Here is a 15,738-nt window from a genome sequence, read left to right as displayed (position 1 = left end):
AAACTTTGGAAAATAGAATTTTTCAATAAAAAAATAAAAATTTGGTTTAGGGACAGAACATATTGAATCCATTTTATCAATGATTCGATTTTATCAATGTTTCGATGAAATATTTTATTTTGTGAGTACATTTATGTATCAATAAAAAGAATTTAGTGTTATGATTAGAATGACTTCAAGAATCCATTTTGAAATAATATATTTGATATGGATCAAATCCAATCTTAATCAATTCTTTTTTTTAACTATATTCTATTCACTAGGTAAATCCAATTTTTTGTTCTTTGATGAGTCATTATACAAATAATAGATATTGATGTACATGTATTCTAATCCCATTTATATCATTTAATTTATATAATTTATATAAATTTATAGAAATAATTTATATAAATTTATAGAATAAGTATACACAGTAACAAATATATGTACTAGTCATGCTAGTTCCTTATTTAGAAATTGAAAGAAAGAAAAAGGGCCCTTTTAACTCAGTGGTAGAGTAACGCCATGGTAAGGCGTAAGTCATCGGTTCAAATCCGATAAGGGGCTTTTTACTTTTTTTTTCAAAAGCAATAGTCTTTCTATTTGAAGGAAGAATAAAAAGATTCTTGATATTTTGAAAAAGTTTCTATTTGTAATAAAAAAGAAAAAGTGTAAAATTCAATAATGGAAAAATAAAAAAAAGTAAGTGGACCTAACCCGTTGAATTATATTTATATCTACTATTCTGATATTCAAATTTGATAAAGATTCAATTCGAACAATTTTTTTTCTTTTTAAGACTTTTTTCGTTTAGACTCCCTAAGAATCTCTGAATATTTCCAATGAAATCTTCTTGTTTCTGAACTAAGAAAAAAGGTTATGCCTTTTCTTTACTCAGAAGGGCCTTAATACGAATTTCAAGTTCCACCAAACAAGTTTTTTTAAAATTAAAATGAAACATATTTTTTTCCATAAATTTCTATTATTTCTATAAGATTAGATAGAATCTTATAGAAATAATAGAAAAATACATTAAATTATGTCTTCACATATCAAATAGTTTCTTTTCATATCGATGTGTACGATATTTTTCCAGCAATTCATATATATGAGACAAAAACTTTCATTTACAGTTTTTTCTTTTTATTATAGTATTTATAAAAAAAAATGAAATACTAAAGAAAAAACTGTAAATGAAATAGAAATTTAGAAAACCTATGATCCTACAGTAGTTTCCTAGACAAAATAGAAGTCAATTCACAACCAAACTTCAAGAATAAGTTTCTTTGATGAAAGGAGAGAAATATGTCTGAAGATCCGCTAGGTATAAGAAGTGAAACAGGGGATCATTTGTTTCTTGAACAGTTCTGAAAAAAAAATTTCTATCGGATTTTGGAGTCATAGCAGATTTTATGATTGATGACTTGGAAGATTTTTAAGAATAGATAAGGAATAACCACATCGAGTTCATGGATTTGCCCTAGATATCAATAGACCCATAAATGATTTTTTATTCGAAACCGATTAGAAAACAAGGGAAAGTATACTTATATATTCTATATATATATAGAGAGAGAAATGAATAGAGATAAATGATCAAGGTCCGTCCCATCTCTGAAAATGCTCTATGAGGTGTTGGGAAATGGTTGAAGTAGTTGAATAGGAGGATCGCTATGACTATAGCTCTTGGTAAATTTACCAAAGATGAAAATGATTTATTTGATATTATGGATGACTGGTTGCGGAGGGACCGTTTCGTTTTTGTGGGTTGGTCCGGTCTATTACTCTTTCCTTGCGCCTATTTCGCCTTGGGGGGTTGGTTTACAGGTACGACCTTTGTAACTTCATGGTATACTCACGGCTTGGCAAGTTCTTATTTAGAAGGCTGCAACTTCTTAACCGCTGCAGTTTCCACTCCCGCTAATAGTTTAGCACACTCTTTGTTGTTACTGTGGGGTCCTGAAGCACAGGGAGATTTTACCCGTTGGTGTCAGTTAGGCGGTCTGTGGACTTTTGTTGCTCTCCACGGTGCTTTCGGATTAATAGGTTTCATGTTACGTCAATTTGAACTTGCTCGATCTGTTCAATTGCGACCTTATAATGCAATCGCATTCTCAGGTCCAATTGCTGTTTTTGTTTCTGTATTCCTTATTTATCCACTGGGTCAGTCTGGTTGGTTCTTTGCTCCAAGTTTTGGTGTAGCAGCTATATTTCGATTCATCCTCTTTTTCCAAGGATTTCATAATTGGACATTAAACCCATTTCATATGATGGGAGTTGCTGGTGTATTGGGCGCTGCACTACTATGCGCTATTCATGGTGCAACCGTAGAAAATACTTTATTTGAAGATGGTGATGGCGCAAATACATTCCGTGCTTTTAACCCAACCCAAGCTGAAGAAACTTATTCAATGGTTACTGCTAATCGCTTTTGGTCCCAAATCTTTGGGGTTGCTTTTTCCAATAAACGTTGGTTACATTTCTTTATGTTATTTGTACCAGTAACTGGTTTATGGATGAGTGCTCTTGGGGTAGTCGGTTTGGCCCTGAACCTACGTGCTTATGACTTCGTTTCTCAAGAAATCCGCGCAGCGGAAGATCCTGAATTTGAGACTTTCTACACAAAAAATATTCTCTTAAACGAAGGTATTCGTGCGTGGATGGCAGCTCAAGATCAGCCTCATGAAAACCTTATATTCCCTGAGGAGGTTCTACCACGTGGAAACGCTCTTTAATGGAACTTTAGCTTTAACTGGTCGTGACCAGGAAACTACCGGTTTCGCTTGGTGGGCCGGGAATGCCCGACTTATCAATTTATCTGGTAAACTATTAGGGGCCCATGTAGCCCATGCTGGATTAATAGTATTCTGGGCCGGAGCAATGAACCTTTTTGAAGTGGCTCATTTCGTACCCGAGAAGCCCATGTATGAACAAGGTTTAATTTTGCTTCCCCACCTAGCTACTCTAGGTTGGGGAGTAGGTCCTGGGGGGGAAGTTATAGACACTTTTCCATACTTTGTGTCTGGAGTACTTCACTTAATTTCCTCTGCAGTATTGGGCTTTGGCGGTATTTATCATGCACTTCTGGGACCTGAGACTCTTGAAGAATCTTTTCCGTTCTTCGGTTATGTATGGAAAGATAGAAATAAAATGACTACAATTTTGGGTATTCACTTAATCTTGTTAGGTATAGGTGCTTTTCTTCTAGTATTCAAGGCTCTTTATTTTGGAGGTATATATGATACATGGGCTCCGGGGGGGGGAGATGTAAGAAAAATAACCAATTTGACCCTTAGTCCAAGTATTCTATTTGGATATTTATTAAAATCGCCTTTTGGGGGCGAAGGGTGGATTGTTAGTGTGGACGATTTGGAAGATATTATTGGAGGGCATGTATGGTTGGGTTCCATTTGTATACTTGGTGGAATCTGGCATATCTTAACCAAACCCTTTGCATGGGCTCGGCGTGCACTTGTATGGTCTGGAGAAGCTTACTTATCTTATAGTTTAGGTGCTTTATCTGTTTTTGGTTTTATTGCTTGTTGCTTTGTCTGGTTTAATAATACCGCTTATCCTAGTGAGTTTTATGGGCCCACTGGTCCAGAAGCTTCTCAAGCTCAAGCATTTACTTTTCTAGTTAGAGACCAACGTCTTGGGGCTAATGTAGGATCTGCTCAAGGACCTACAGGTTTAGGTAAATATCTAATGCGTTCCCCGACTGGAGAAGTTATTTTTGGCGGAGAAACTATGCGTTTTTGGGATTTGCGTGCTCCTTGGTTAGAACCTCTAAGGGGTCCTAATGGTTTAGACTTGAGTAGACTGAAAAAAGATATACAGCCTTGGCAAGAACGTCGTTCTGCGGAATATATGACTCATGCTCCTTTAGGTTCATTAAATTCCGTGGGTGGCGTAGCTACAGAGATTAATGCAGTCAATTATGTTTCTCCTAGAAGTTGGTTAGCTACTTCTCATTTTGTTCTAGGATTCTTTCTATTTGTAGGCCATTTATGGCACGCGGGAAGAGCTCGCGCAGCTGCCGCAGGATTTGAAAAAGGAATTGATCGCGATTTTGAACCTGTTCTTTCCATGACTCCTCTTAATTGAGACGTGAGATCCAATGAAGTAGAAATCCCTTTTTTTTACTATAAATATTTGGTTGAGTAGAGCGAGTCGTAAAGAAGAATTTATTTTCCTATTTTCTTAGTTTCTATCGAATCTTTTTTTCGGGATGTTGAGGATATATAGCCCAGTCCGAAAAAAAGATTCGATAGAAACTAAGAAAATAAACAAATCTATTCATCGAGAAAAAGGAGAGAGAGGGATTCGAACCCTCGATAATTCTTTGTTTCAAACTATACCGGTTTTCAAGACCGGGGCTATCAACCACTCAGCCATCTCTCCAAAAGCTAATATATATATTTTTTTATCTTTATTCCACTGAGTAGACCATGAGTATTTGAATTGATACCCTTTTATCGACCCATAGGAAAGATATTCAATGTGAATTTATTGGTTTAGTTTTCTATCGGTATGTATATAGGTACAAAATCCAGCATGCCTTTTTGTGAAGTAAAAAAACTATCCTCGATCCAAGCCTCAAAAGGGTTGATAATAAACAAAATCAATGAATTCATGATAAAACCCTTCTGCGTTTTTCCATTTACAAATTTTTTTTTCAATGAATATTAAGAAAGGCATCCAGGGGTTGAGGGATCAAATGGTAAAGTTCTTTTGTTGGTAAATTGGAGGATTAGAAACATGACTATTGCTTTCCAATTAGCTGTTTTTGCATTAATTGCTATTTCATTTATTTTATTGATTAGTGTACCTGTTGTATTTGCTTCTCCTGAAGGTTGGTCAAATAACAAAAATGTTCTATTTTCCGGTACATCATTATGGATTGGATTAGTGTTTCTAGTGGGTATTCTTAATTCTCTCATTTCTTGAAGTTCTTTTTATTCTAGATTAAAAATGAAATGACCCCTCCCTCAGAATTCTTTCGGATTGTCAGCCATAAAGGGAATAGATCAGTTCCTAAAAAAAAAAAAGAAAACTATAACACATTACATTCTAAGGGGGAGTAAACTTCTTCTATTGGAAAAATCTTATATCTTATACTTATATGGTGGTACATTGTGAAACTAAAAGAAATAAAATAGAAAAAATGAACTATAAAAATTTGAATTTCATTTGAATATTCTATTCATATTAATATGATATGAATAGAATATTCAAATGAAATACTATAAATCTATTTATACGTCGTCTAGTATTTAATAATATAGAATATCTATCTGTATCTCTATATAGATAAATATAATTTTTTATTAATAGGAACTTACTTTTTTAAGAAAAAAGTAAATCAAAATATTCGATAGAATGATAATTTCAATTCAATTATATAGATATATAGAAAAAAACCATATATAATAATAGAAATGTAATAATAGAAATGGGAATTCTTGATAAAAATGAATAGTAATAGAAAATATTTTATTTGGGAGACAATATCTATTATCTAAATTTCTTTTTCATTATCCCTATATCCCTATATAGAATATCAGGCCCATCTCTGTATAAATAGAATCGCATATCAAGTACAATGAAAACGCGGATATAGTCGAATGGTAAAATTTCTCTTTGCCAAGGAGAAGACGCGGGTTCGATTCCCGCTATCCGCCCTATGTATTTAATAGTCATAGTATGAAAAATGCCATAGAATTTACTGCGTATAATGCCCTTCTTCTTGAAACCTTGTTTTTTTATCAAATTCAAAAAGTTGCGGAGACGGGATTTGAACCCGTAACCTCAAGGTTATGAGCCTTGCGAGCTACCAAGTTGCTCTACTCCGCGATAAAGAAAAGAATTGATAACTAATGAACAAAAACAAAGATGGAATGCGTCCCTTTACCATATCTATATAAATAGAATAAACCATTTATACATAACGGTAAAGGGACCCTCCTATGATCGCTGATAATAAAATGAAAAAAATGAAGATAATTGGAAATCCTTACCAACTGGATCTTGTTGCACCCGGCAAGAAACATGCATGAACCATTTCCCGAAGTATGTGTCCAGATAATCCAAAGTCTCGATAATTAGCTCTCGGTCTTCCGGTCGAAAAACAACGTCGATGAAGACGTATAGGTGCACTATTACGCGGTAGTGATTCTAATTTTCCATGAATTTCCCATTTCTCACTTAACGACGGAACTTTGCTTATTTCTTTTTTTGAGGATCGGCGAATCAAATGATATTTCTGTTCCAATTTTTGTCTCTTCTTTTCCCTCTGAATAACACTTTTCCTTGCCATAATGGTTAATTTGCTATTAGCATCAATGATAGAAGTCGGATCCTAGATGTATAAGTGGCTTCTCTTCCCTATAGAAGGAAATGAGATTCTTGCCAGATATATATAATAAAGAATTCAATTAACCGAATTTGCCCGATGTAGAGGCAATTAAGAAGGCTGCATAAGTAAATATATAACCTACGGAAAAGTGGGCTAGTCCAACCAATCTTGCTTGCACAATGGAAAGAGCCACTGGTTTATCTCTCCATCGAATCAAATTAGCCAAAGGTGTACGTTCATGAGCCCATGCCAAAGTTTCAATCAATTCCTGCCAATATCCGCGCCAAGAAATTAAGAACATAAATCCAGTAGCCCAAACAAGATGTCCAAACAAGAACATCCATGCCCAGACTGATAAACTATTCATACCAAAAGGGTTATATCCATTGATAAGTTGTGAAGAGTTCAACCATAGATAATCTCTTAACCATCCCATCAAATAGGTAGAAGATTCATTAAACTGTGAAATATTACCCTGCCATAGTGTAATGTGTTTCCAATGCCAATAAAAAGTAACCCATCCAATGGTATTTAACATCCAGAAAACTGCCAAATAAAATGCGTCCCAAGCGGAAATATCACAAGTTCCGCCTCGTCCCGGGCCATCACAAGGAAAACTATAACCAAAATCTTTTTTATCAGGCATTAACTTAGAACCACGCGCATCCAAAGCACCTTTTACTAAAATCAAAGTAGTTGTATGTAAACCAAGAGCAATAGCATGATGAACCAAGAAGTCTCCAGGCCCTATTGTTAAGAATAGAGAATTACTATTCTCATTTACAGCGTTTAACCAACCAGGCAACCATATGCTTCGTCCCGCATTGAACGCCGGACTGTTCGTTGAAGATAAAAGTATATCGAACCCATAGGAAGTTTTACCATGAGCAGATTGTATCCATTGGGCAAATATAGGTTCAATCAAAATTTGTTTCTCCGGAGTACCAAAAGCAAGCATGACATCGTTATGGACATAAAGTCCCAGAGTATGGAACCCCAGAAAGAGGCTAGCCCAACTTAAGTGGGATATGATAGCTTCTTTATGGTCTAACATTCTTGCCAAGACATTATCTTGATTCTGCTCTGGATTATAATCTCTAATAAAAAAGATAGCTCCATGAGCAAAAGCCCCTGTCATAATGAAGCCTGCTATATATTGATGATGAGTATATAAGGCAGCTTGAGTAGTAAAGTCTTGCGCTATAAACGCATAAGCAGGTAAAGAGTACATGTGTTGTGCTACCAAGGAAGTAATAACCCCTAAAGAGGCTAGAGCAAGACCTAATTGAAAATGAATTGAATTATTGATTGTATCATAAAGACCCTTATGCCCACGCCCCAATCTACCCCCCGGAGGAGTATGTGCTTCTAAAAGATCTTTAATACTGTGACCAATCCCGAAATTAGTTCTATACATATGGCCAGCAACTAGAAAAATAAACGCAATAGCCAAATGATGGTGTGCAATATCAGTTAACCATAAACTTTGAGTTTGCGGATGAAATCCTCCGAGAAGTGTTAGAATAGCAGTTCCTGCTCCTTGAGGGGTACCAAATATATGATTATTGGAATCTGGGTTTTGAGCATAAAGATTCCACTGACCTGTAAAAAATGGACCTAATCCCTCGGGGTGCGGCAAGATATCTAATAAATTGTTCCATCGAACGGATTCCCCCCTGGACCCCGGAATAGCAACATGAACTAAATGCCCTGTCCAAGCCAAGGAACTTACTCCGAATAGTCCTGACAAATGATGATTGAGGCGGGATTCGGCATTTTTAAACCACGAAACACTCGGTTTCCATTTTGGTTGTAGGTGTAACCAACCTGCTATTAAAGATATAATAGAAAGTATTAATAGAAAAATAGCTCCAGTATAAAGATCCCCATTAGTACGTAAACCGATTGTATACCACCACTGATAAACACCAGAATAGGCTATATTAACAGGACCTAGAGCACCCCCTCGAGTAAAAGCTTCTACAGCTGGTTGACCAAAATGAGGATCCCAAATTGCATGAGCAATAGGTCTTACATGTAAAGGATCCTGTACCCATGTCTCAAAATTACCTTGCCAAGCTACATGAAAGAGATTCCCGGAAGTCCACAGAAAAATGATTGCTAATTGCCCGAAATGAGAAGCAAAAATATTCTGATAAAGACGTTCCTCAGTAATATCATCATGACTTTCGAAGTCATGTGCGGTAGCAATACCAAACCAAATACGACGAGTAGTGGGGTCTTGAGCTAAGCCTTGACTAAAGCTTGGAAATCTTAATGCCATAATGATTTTCAAATCCTCCTAGCTATTATCCTACTGCAATAATTCTTGCTAAGAAGAATGCCCATGTTGTGGCAATTCCACCTAGAAGGTAATGTGTTACTCCTACAGCACGTCCTTGTACAATGCTCAAGGCTCTGGGCTGAGTAGCAGGAGCAACTTTTAATTTATTATGAGCCCAAACAATGGATTCAATAAGTTCTTGCCAATAACCACGCCCGCTGAATAGAAACATTAAACTAAAAGCCCATACAAAATGTGCACCCAAGAAAAAAAGACCATATGCAGATAATGAAGAACCATAAGACTGAATTACCTGGGATGCCTGCGCCCATAAGAAATCACGAAGCCACCCATTAATGGTAATGGAACTCTGCGCAAAATTTCCTCCTGTGATATGAGTTACTATCCCTTGATCACTTATACTACCCCAAACATCTGACTGCATTTTCCAACTGAAATGGAATATAACTACGGAAATTGAATTGTACATCCAAAATAGTCCTAAGAAGACATGATCCCAAGCGGATACTTGGCATGTCCCCCCTCTTCCAGGTCCATCACAAGGGAAACGAAAACCTAGATTTGCTTTATCCGGTATCAATCGTGAACTACGAGCAAATAGAACACCCTTTAAGAGTATCAATACTGTTACATGAATTGTAAATGCATGAATATGATGGACCAAAAAATCCGCAGTTCCTAAAGGAATAGGTAACAAAGCAACTTTACCGCCCACTGCTACTAAATTTTCACCTCCCCAAGTCAAACTGGTACTTGTTGCTGCACCTGGGGCTGTTGTGCCAGGTGCTAAAGCGTGGGTATTTTGTATCCATTGAGCAAAGATCGGCTGTAATTGTATAGCAGTATCTGAAAACATATCTTGAGGGCGCCCTAATGCGCTCATGGTATCATTATGAATATACAAACCAAAACTGTGAAAACCTAAAAAGATACATACCCAGTTAAGATGTGATATGATTGAATCACGATGTCTAAGGACACGATCTAATAGATCGTTGTATCGAATAGTCGGATCATAATCTCTTACCATAAAAATCGCTGCATGCGCAGCAGCACCGACTATGAGAAATCCACCAATCCACATGTGATGTGTAAACAATGACAGTTGTGTACCATAGTCAGTAGCTAGGTATGGATAAGGAGGCATAGAATACATATGGTGAGCTACAACAATGGTCAAAGAGCCTAACATAGCTAGATTAATAGATAATTGAGCATGCCATGACGTTGTTAGAATCTCATATATACCTTTATGACCCTGGCCTGTAAATGGACCTTTATGTGCCTCTAAAATGTCTTTTATATTGTGACCAATACCCCAGTTGGTCCTATACATGTGACCCGCTATCAAGAAAAGAATTGCAATAGCTAAATGATGGTGTATAATATCGGTCAGCCATAAACCTCCAGTTACTGGATCTAATCCTCCACGAAAAGTAAGAAATTCTCCGTATTTTGACCAATTCAAGGTAAAAAATGGGGTTGCTCCCTCGGAAAAACTCGGATAAAGTTGAGCCAAAAGATCCCGATTTAGGATAAATTCATGAGGAAGTGGTATCTCTTTGGGATCTACTGCAGCATTTAGAAATTGGTTAATCGGTAAAGATACATGTATTTGATGTCCTGCCCAAGAAAGAGACCCCAACCCTAGGAGCCCTGTCAAATGGTGATTCAACATAGATTCTACATCTTGGAACCAAGCCAATTTTGGAGCAGCTTTGTGATAATGAAACCAACCAGCAAAAAGCATTAAGGCTGCAAAGACCAATGCACCAATTGCAGTACAATAGAGTTGTAATTCATTAGTTATTCCAGATGCTCTCCAAATCTGAAAAAAACCAGAGGTTATTTGTATTCCTCGGAACCCCCCCCCTACATCACCATTCAATATTTCTTGACCCACTATTGGCCAAACCACCTGAGCACTAGGCCTAATGTGAGTAGGATCACTTAACCATGCCTCATAATTGGAAAAACGAGCACCATGAAAATACATGCCACTCAGCCAAAGAAAGATGATAGAGAGTTGGCCAAAATGCGCACTAAAAACTTTTCGGGAAATCTCCTCTAAATCATTAGTATGGCTATCAAAATCATGAGCGTCAGCATGTAGGTTCCAGATCCAAGTAGTAGTATCTGGTCCCTTAGCTATTGTTCTTGAGAAATGACCAGGTTTTGCCCATTCCTCAAAAGAAGTTTTTATAGGATCCCTATCTACCAAAATTTTAACTTCTGGTTCCGGTGAACGAATAATCATTGAGTCCTCCTCTTTCCAGACAACACATACAAAGAGACCTGCCAACATAAAACAGAATTAGTGAACTTATTAGAGATGTTTCTATTGAGTTTTGTTCTCTCCTATCTCTCATGTATTGGATATCTTAGTAAATTTCATTTCTTTAGTTTTTCACTAGAACAATTATGATCTCGAAGTCAATTCGGGGCAAGTGTTCGAATCTATTATGACATAAGAGTGAGGCGCTCAACGGACCTATTTTAATCTTCTAAGACCTTTTTGGGAACTCTGAATGGAAGTTCAATAATTTTTCGTGCAGCCTAATCAAATGTATTCAGATTTTATTCTAATTCTATTCCTTAGATTTTATTTTTTTTTTTAGATAAAGTATAAGTATGTACTCTATTTCAAATTGAGCAGGCATTAGCATTCATTATTAGGCAATATACCTATATTTTATTTCTTTTTTTGAAGGTCTCTTTTCTTAATTTGATTGAATATTAGTTTAAATAACAGAAAAAAGGAGAAAATTATCTACTGTATCCACATCTCGTTTATTTCTATGAAATACTAGACAAAATCGAACAAAATTAGAAGGGATATATTTAAATTATGTGATTGGTCGTTCCTATAGAAATGATTTTTGAATTTGATAGGGACAAGAAACAAGAATTTATAACAATATATATTTATCTATCTATATCTTTATATAGATAGATAAATATATAAGAAAAAAAAGAAACAGAGTGTTCTTATTCAAAACGCCCTGTGATCTTCAACCAATTCTGTGCTGCAATATAATTACCGGGGGTGAGAGCTATAGCTTGTTTCCAATATTCAGCGGCTTGATTAAACCAAGACTCCGCAACTTCTGAGTCTCCCTGCCGAATGGCCTGTTCTCCTCGGTCGAAATAGGTGAGTCAATTCCTTTCCTTAGAACCGTACTTGAGAATTTCCTGACTCATACGGCTCAGTAGTCAATTCTTTTTTTGTTCTATTATCTTGAAGTTAACTAAAAGAAAAAAAGAAATTATTAATATGAGTTTCAAACTTTCATTTTTACTAATAAATAAAGAATTTCAAAGAATTTCATCTTTTTTTTTAGTTTTATCTTTTCTCCTACCTTCAGAAAAGGGAATCAAGCATTGGCATTAACGCCCTAATTCTAATTTTCTGAAAGGTAACTATCTCGATTTTATATATCATATACAAAAATATATGATAGATTCATTTCTATAGAATCTTGGTAAAAGTTTTTTCTTTCTTATCTTATAAGTTCTTATAAGTAAAGAGAAAATACTTTCTATCTTTGGGATTTGATACTACACCGCTGCTCAAAATACCAGGGGATCCTTTTTATTACATAAGTGGATTCCTGACTTCTTTATTTATCATGAGATAAGGAAGCAGTTTTTATTATATCGATTGAAAACCGTGTTAATTGATCCTTACGATGCTTCCTTTATCAATTAGATCTTTTATCCATAGAAAAAGAGGGTATCTAGACATATCGATTTCTTCATATTTTTACTTCTATGAAGTTTCTTTGCTACAGCTGATAAAAATCGTTGTTTTGAACGATATATATATGTAGAAAGCCTTTCTTATTTATAATTATTTATATTTCTATATTTCTTATATTAAAATTTGTGGATTTGCTTGTTCTTTTCTTTTTTCTTTCTATAGTGGAGATAGTCGCACGTAATGACAGATCACGGCCATATTATTAAAAGCTTGGGGTAAAAATGGGTTTCGTTCGAGCGCCCGAAAATAATATTCCAAAGCTTTAGTATGTTCTCCGTTACTTGTGTGAATAAGGCCTATGTTATAAAGTATATAACTTCGATCATAGGGATCAATTTCCAGTCGCATAGCCTCATAATAATTCTGTAAAGCTTCTGCATAATTTCCTTCAGATTGAGCTGACATCCGTTACGGTCGTCATTCGGTTCAAAGAATCTCCGCTCCAGAACTGTACGTGAGATTTTCATCTCATACGGCTCCCCCCTTATGTGTGTAATGAGAAAAATCCATCAAATCAAAAAATATTCCAGTATTCTCATTCTCAACTGAACAGAGCTAGTGTTTTTACAATAAATCTCTAGCCAACCTTCCTGTCAAAAATTATTTCTTAACATTAAGTATGTAGGTACTTGATAAAAAAAAATAAGAACTTCAACAATTTCTTTGTCCTCTACGCTGCTTAATTTCCTGGAATTAGTCACCTCAATAATCTTCGATGGTTCTATGGGTATCCAAAATATGAACGAGATGGATATTTATTGTCCCAACCATTCCTGTTAGTCCCAATCTCGATAAGCCATGGATATAGATAGATACAAAGTTTTCGTGTCCTTGATTCCCAAGCGTAGTGCTTCTTTCCCAATGTTGCCTATCAGTACTAGTAATTTGGGGTTGACCTAACCCCATAAGTATAGGTATAACCTTTCGCTTAATACTAGAAACCTAAAATTCAAGCATATAAGGCTTCATTAATCGAGGATACACGACAGAAGGAATTAATCCTTTTATTTACAAATTTCACCTTCAACACGCGTGGGGTTTTTCCATTCCATTTTTTTTTGACCGAAATCGGTCAAAAAAAATGGAATCAAATCACACCATCTCTGTAATAAGTGAATGCCCTTTTTTCTCCTGAAGTTGTCGGAATTATTCGTAATAAGATATTGGCTACAATTGAAAAGGTCTTATCTATAAAATTTTCATTTATCCGAGATCTAGGCATAGGTAGAAATCCATTCTATAATTTAATTAATCATGGTGTGAGAAATCAATCCCACAAATAAAGGAATTGTATAATTATAATACAGTGCGAAATAACGTAAAAATGAACTCATCAATCAAATTTGTTTATCCTAAGACCTTGTAGGAGGTTTTTTTTTAATTTTACTTTGTATTTTTATAGTTTGAATAGGTTTTATGCATTTATGAAAAATAGGATTGATTCACTATTCAACATTCAACCGGTTTCTGGGCATCATTATATAGGAGAGATGGCCGAGTGGTTCAAGGCGTAGCATTGGAACTGCTATGTAGGCTTTTTGTTTACCGGGGGTTCGAATCCCTCTCTTTCCGAATCTTTACCAAATTCATCAATATTACTCATCCCAATGCATACCATTATTTCATATTTCAAATTTGTTTGTTGATATGGACAACTTTATATTCCTCATTTTTCGGTAATACAAAAAATAGTGGATAACGGGTGGGCAAGGAATAAAAATTTTCGCATATCCATGTCTATGATATATGAATAGCAGAAAATCCTTGTAAAAAAAACTCTTGTTATTTTAGTTAAGTTTAAGTTTGACGAGAATAATATTCTACAACCAGTAATTCATTTATTTTCAAACCAACCCATTTATTATCTATTATTTGATTAATTAAACCTTTATATTGGAAAGGGTGAACAGTCAAATGATTTGGCAATTTCTCATGGGGGGCTGAATCAAAATAATTTTGAATAAGAGTTTTAGATTTTTGTTCATCCTTTGCTGTAATAATATCTTGAGGTTTACAACGATAACTTGGTATATCCACTATACGACCATTAACTAAAACATGTCTATGGTTTATAAATTGGCGGGCTTGAGGAATAGTTAAAACATGTCTATGGTTTATAAATTGGCGGGCTTGAGGAATAGTCGCAGCCATACCCAATCGAAAAAGTATGTTATCCAAGCGCATTTCAAGTAGTTGTAATAAAACCTGACCAGTTGATCCTTTAGCTTTTCCGGAGATACGAACGTATTTAAGCAATTGTCGTTCTGTAAGACCATAATGAAAACGCAATTTTTGTTTTTCTTCTAAACGAATACGATATTGAGATTTTTTACTGAAGCGCAATTGATTTCGAAATTCGTTTTTGACTGTTGGCCTTTTACTAGTAAGTCCTGGTAAATATCCTAGACGACGTATTTTTTTGAAACGAGGTCCTCTGTAACGTGACATAAAAACTCCTTTTTTAAAATGAAAAATCTTATAAATCGAAATGAAAACTAAACGAAATGAAAAATATTATAGAATTCTAAATGAAGCGAAATCTACTAAAGTTTTATAGTACAAAGAAGAATTAGATGAATTTTATCAATATCCGAATTTATTGTATATAAAAGAATACAAAAAAGTAGGTTAATTTCTTGATTTCTTCCGCAGAGATCGAACTCTCCCAATTTTTTATTTCTAAAAAAGATATTATCAATTATGTAAAAAACAAATAGAGAAAAGCCGGTTATCGGATTCGAACCGATGACCATCGCATTACAAATGCGATGCTCTAACCTCTGAGCTAAACCGGCTAATGTAAACGAAATATACATATGCAGAAGAATTGAATGGGATCTTAGTTATCAATTTTTAGTTATTTATAACAAAATTCAAATTAATACAAACATCAAAAATAGAGAAAGAAAATATAGAAAATCAAACCCAATTTTTATTATTTCTATTATTTATTTTATCTGATAACATAAAGTGCAAGATAATAATTAATATTATATTAATATAATTTATTTAATATAATTTATTTCGATCTACTATTCTAGATATATATTATTAAATTGATTTCTTTCAAAAAGATTATTTATTAGTACTTAAAGTAAATTTGAATAAATATAAATTTTAGTAAATATTTATTAAGGAATTCCATATTTCTAAGTAAATGTCTAATTCTATATTATATTCAATTAAAAGAATGGTTTTTTTTAGCCACTAGATTCGTTTTAGTTATATAAATTGTATATGAATAAATGGATTGTTTATTTTCTTTTTTTTTTTAAGCAAAAACAAAAAAAAAAAAAGAATCGACCATTCGAGTATTCTAAATTGTATGAAAAAAGA

The 15,738-nt window shown here is 34.6% G+C and overlaps 3 non-coding genes across 3 annotated transcripts; 2 read left to right on the top strand and 1 right to left on the bottom strand.

Moving 5' to 3' along the window:
- The first annotated feature begins 477 nt into the window (after positions 1-477).
- On the top strand, positions 478-549 carry TRNAT-GGU (transfer RNA threonine (anticodon GGU)). The gene has a single exon. It is a non-coding gene; the product is annotated as a tRNA-Thr (tRNA).
- A 13,337-nt stretch (positions 550-13,886) lies between these two features.
- TRNAS-GGA (transfer RNA serine (anticodon GGA)) lies at positions 13,887-13,974 on the top strand. The gene has a single exon. It is a non-coding gene; the product is annotated as a tRNA-Ser (tRNA).
- Positions 13,975-15,124: 1,150 nt separating this feature from the next.
- On the bottom strand, positions 15,125-15,197 carry TRNAT-UGU (transfer RNA threonine (anticodon UGU)). The gene has a single exon. It is a non-coding gene; the product is annotated as a tRNA-Thr (tRNA).
- Between the last annotated feature and the right edge of the window lie 541 nt (positions 15,198-15,738).

The sequence above is a fragment of the Vigna unguiculata genome, unplaced genomic scaffold (genome assembly GCF_037176805.1).
Source record: "Vigna unguiculata cultivar grain cowpea cultivar isolate G323 ecotype 2 unplaced genomic scaffold, ASM3717680v1 ptg000230l, whole genome shotgun sequence".
Lineage (NCBI taxonomy): Eukaryota > Viridiplantae > Streptophyta > Magnoliopsida > Fabales > Fabaceae > Vigna > Vigna unguiculata.
This window is presented reverse-complemented; position numbering and strand designations above follow the sequence as displayed.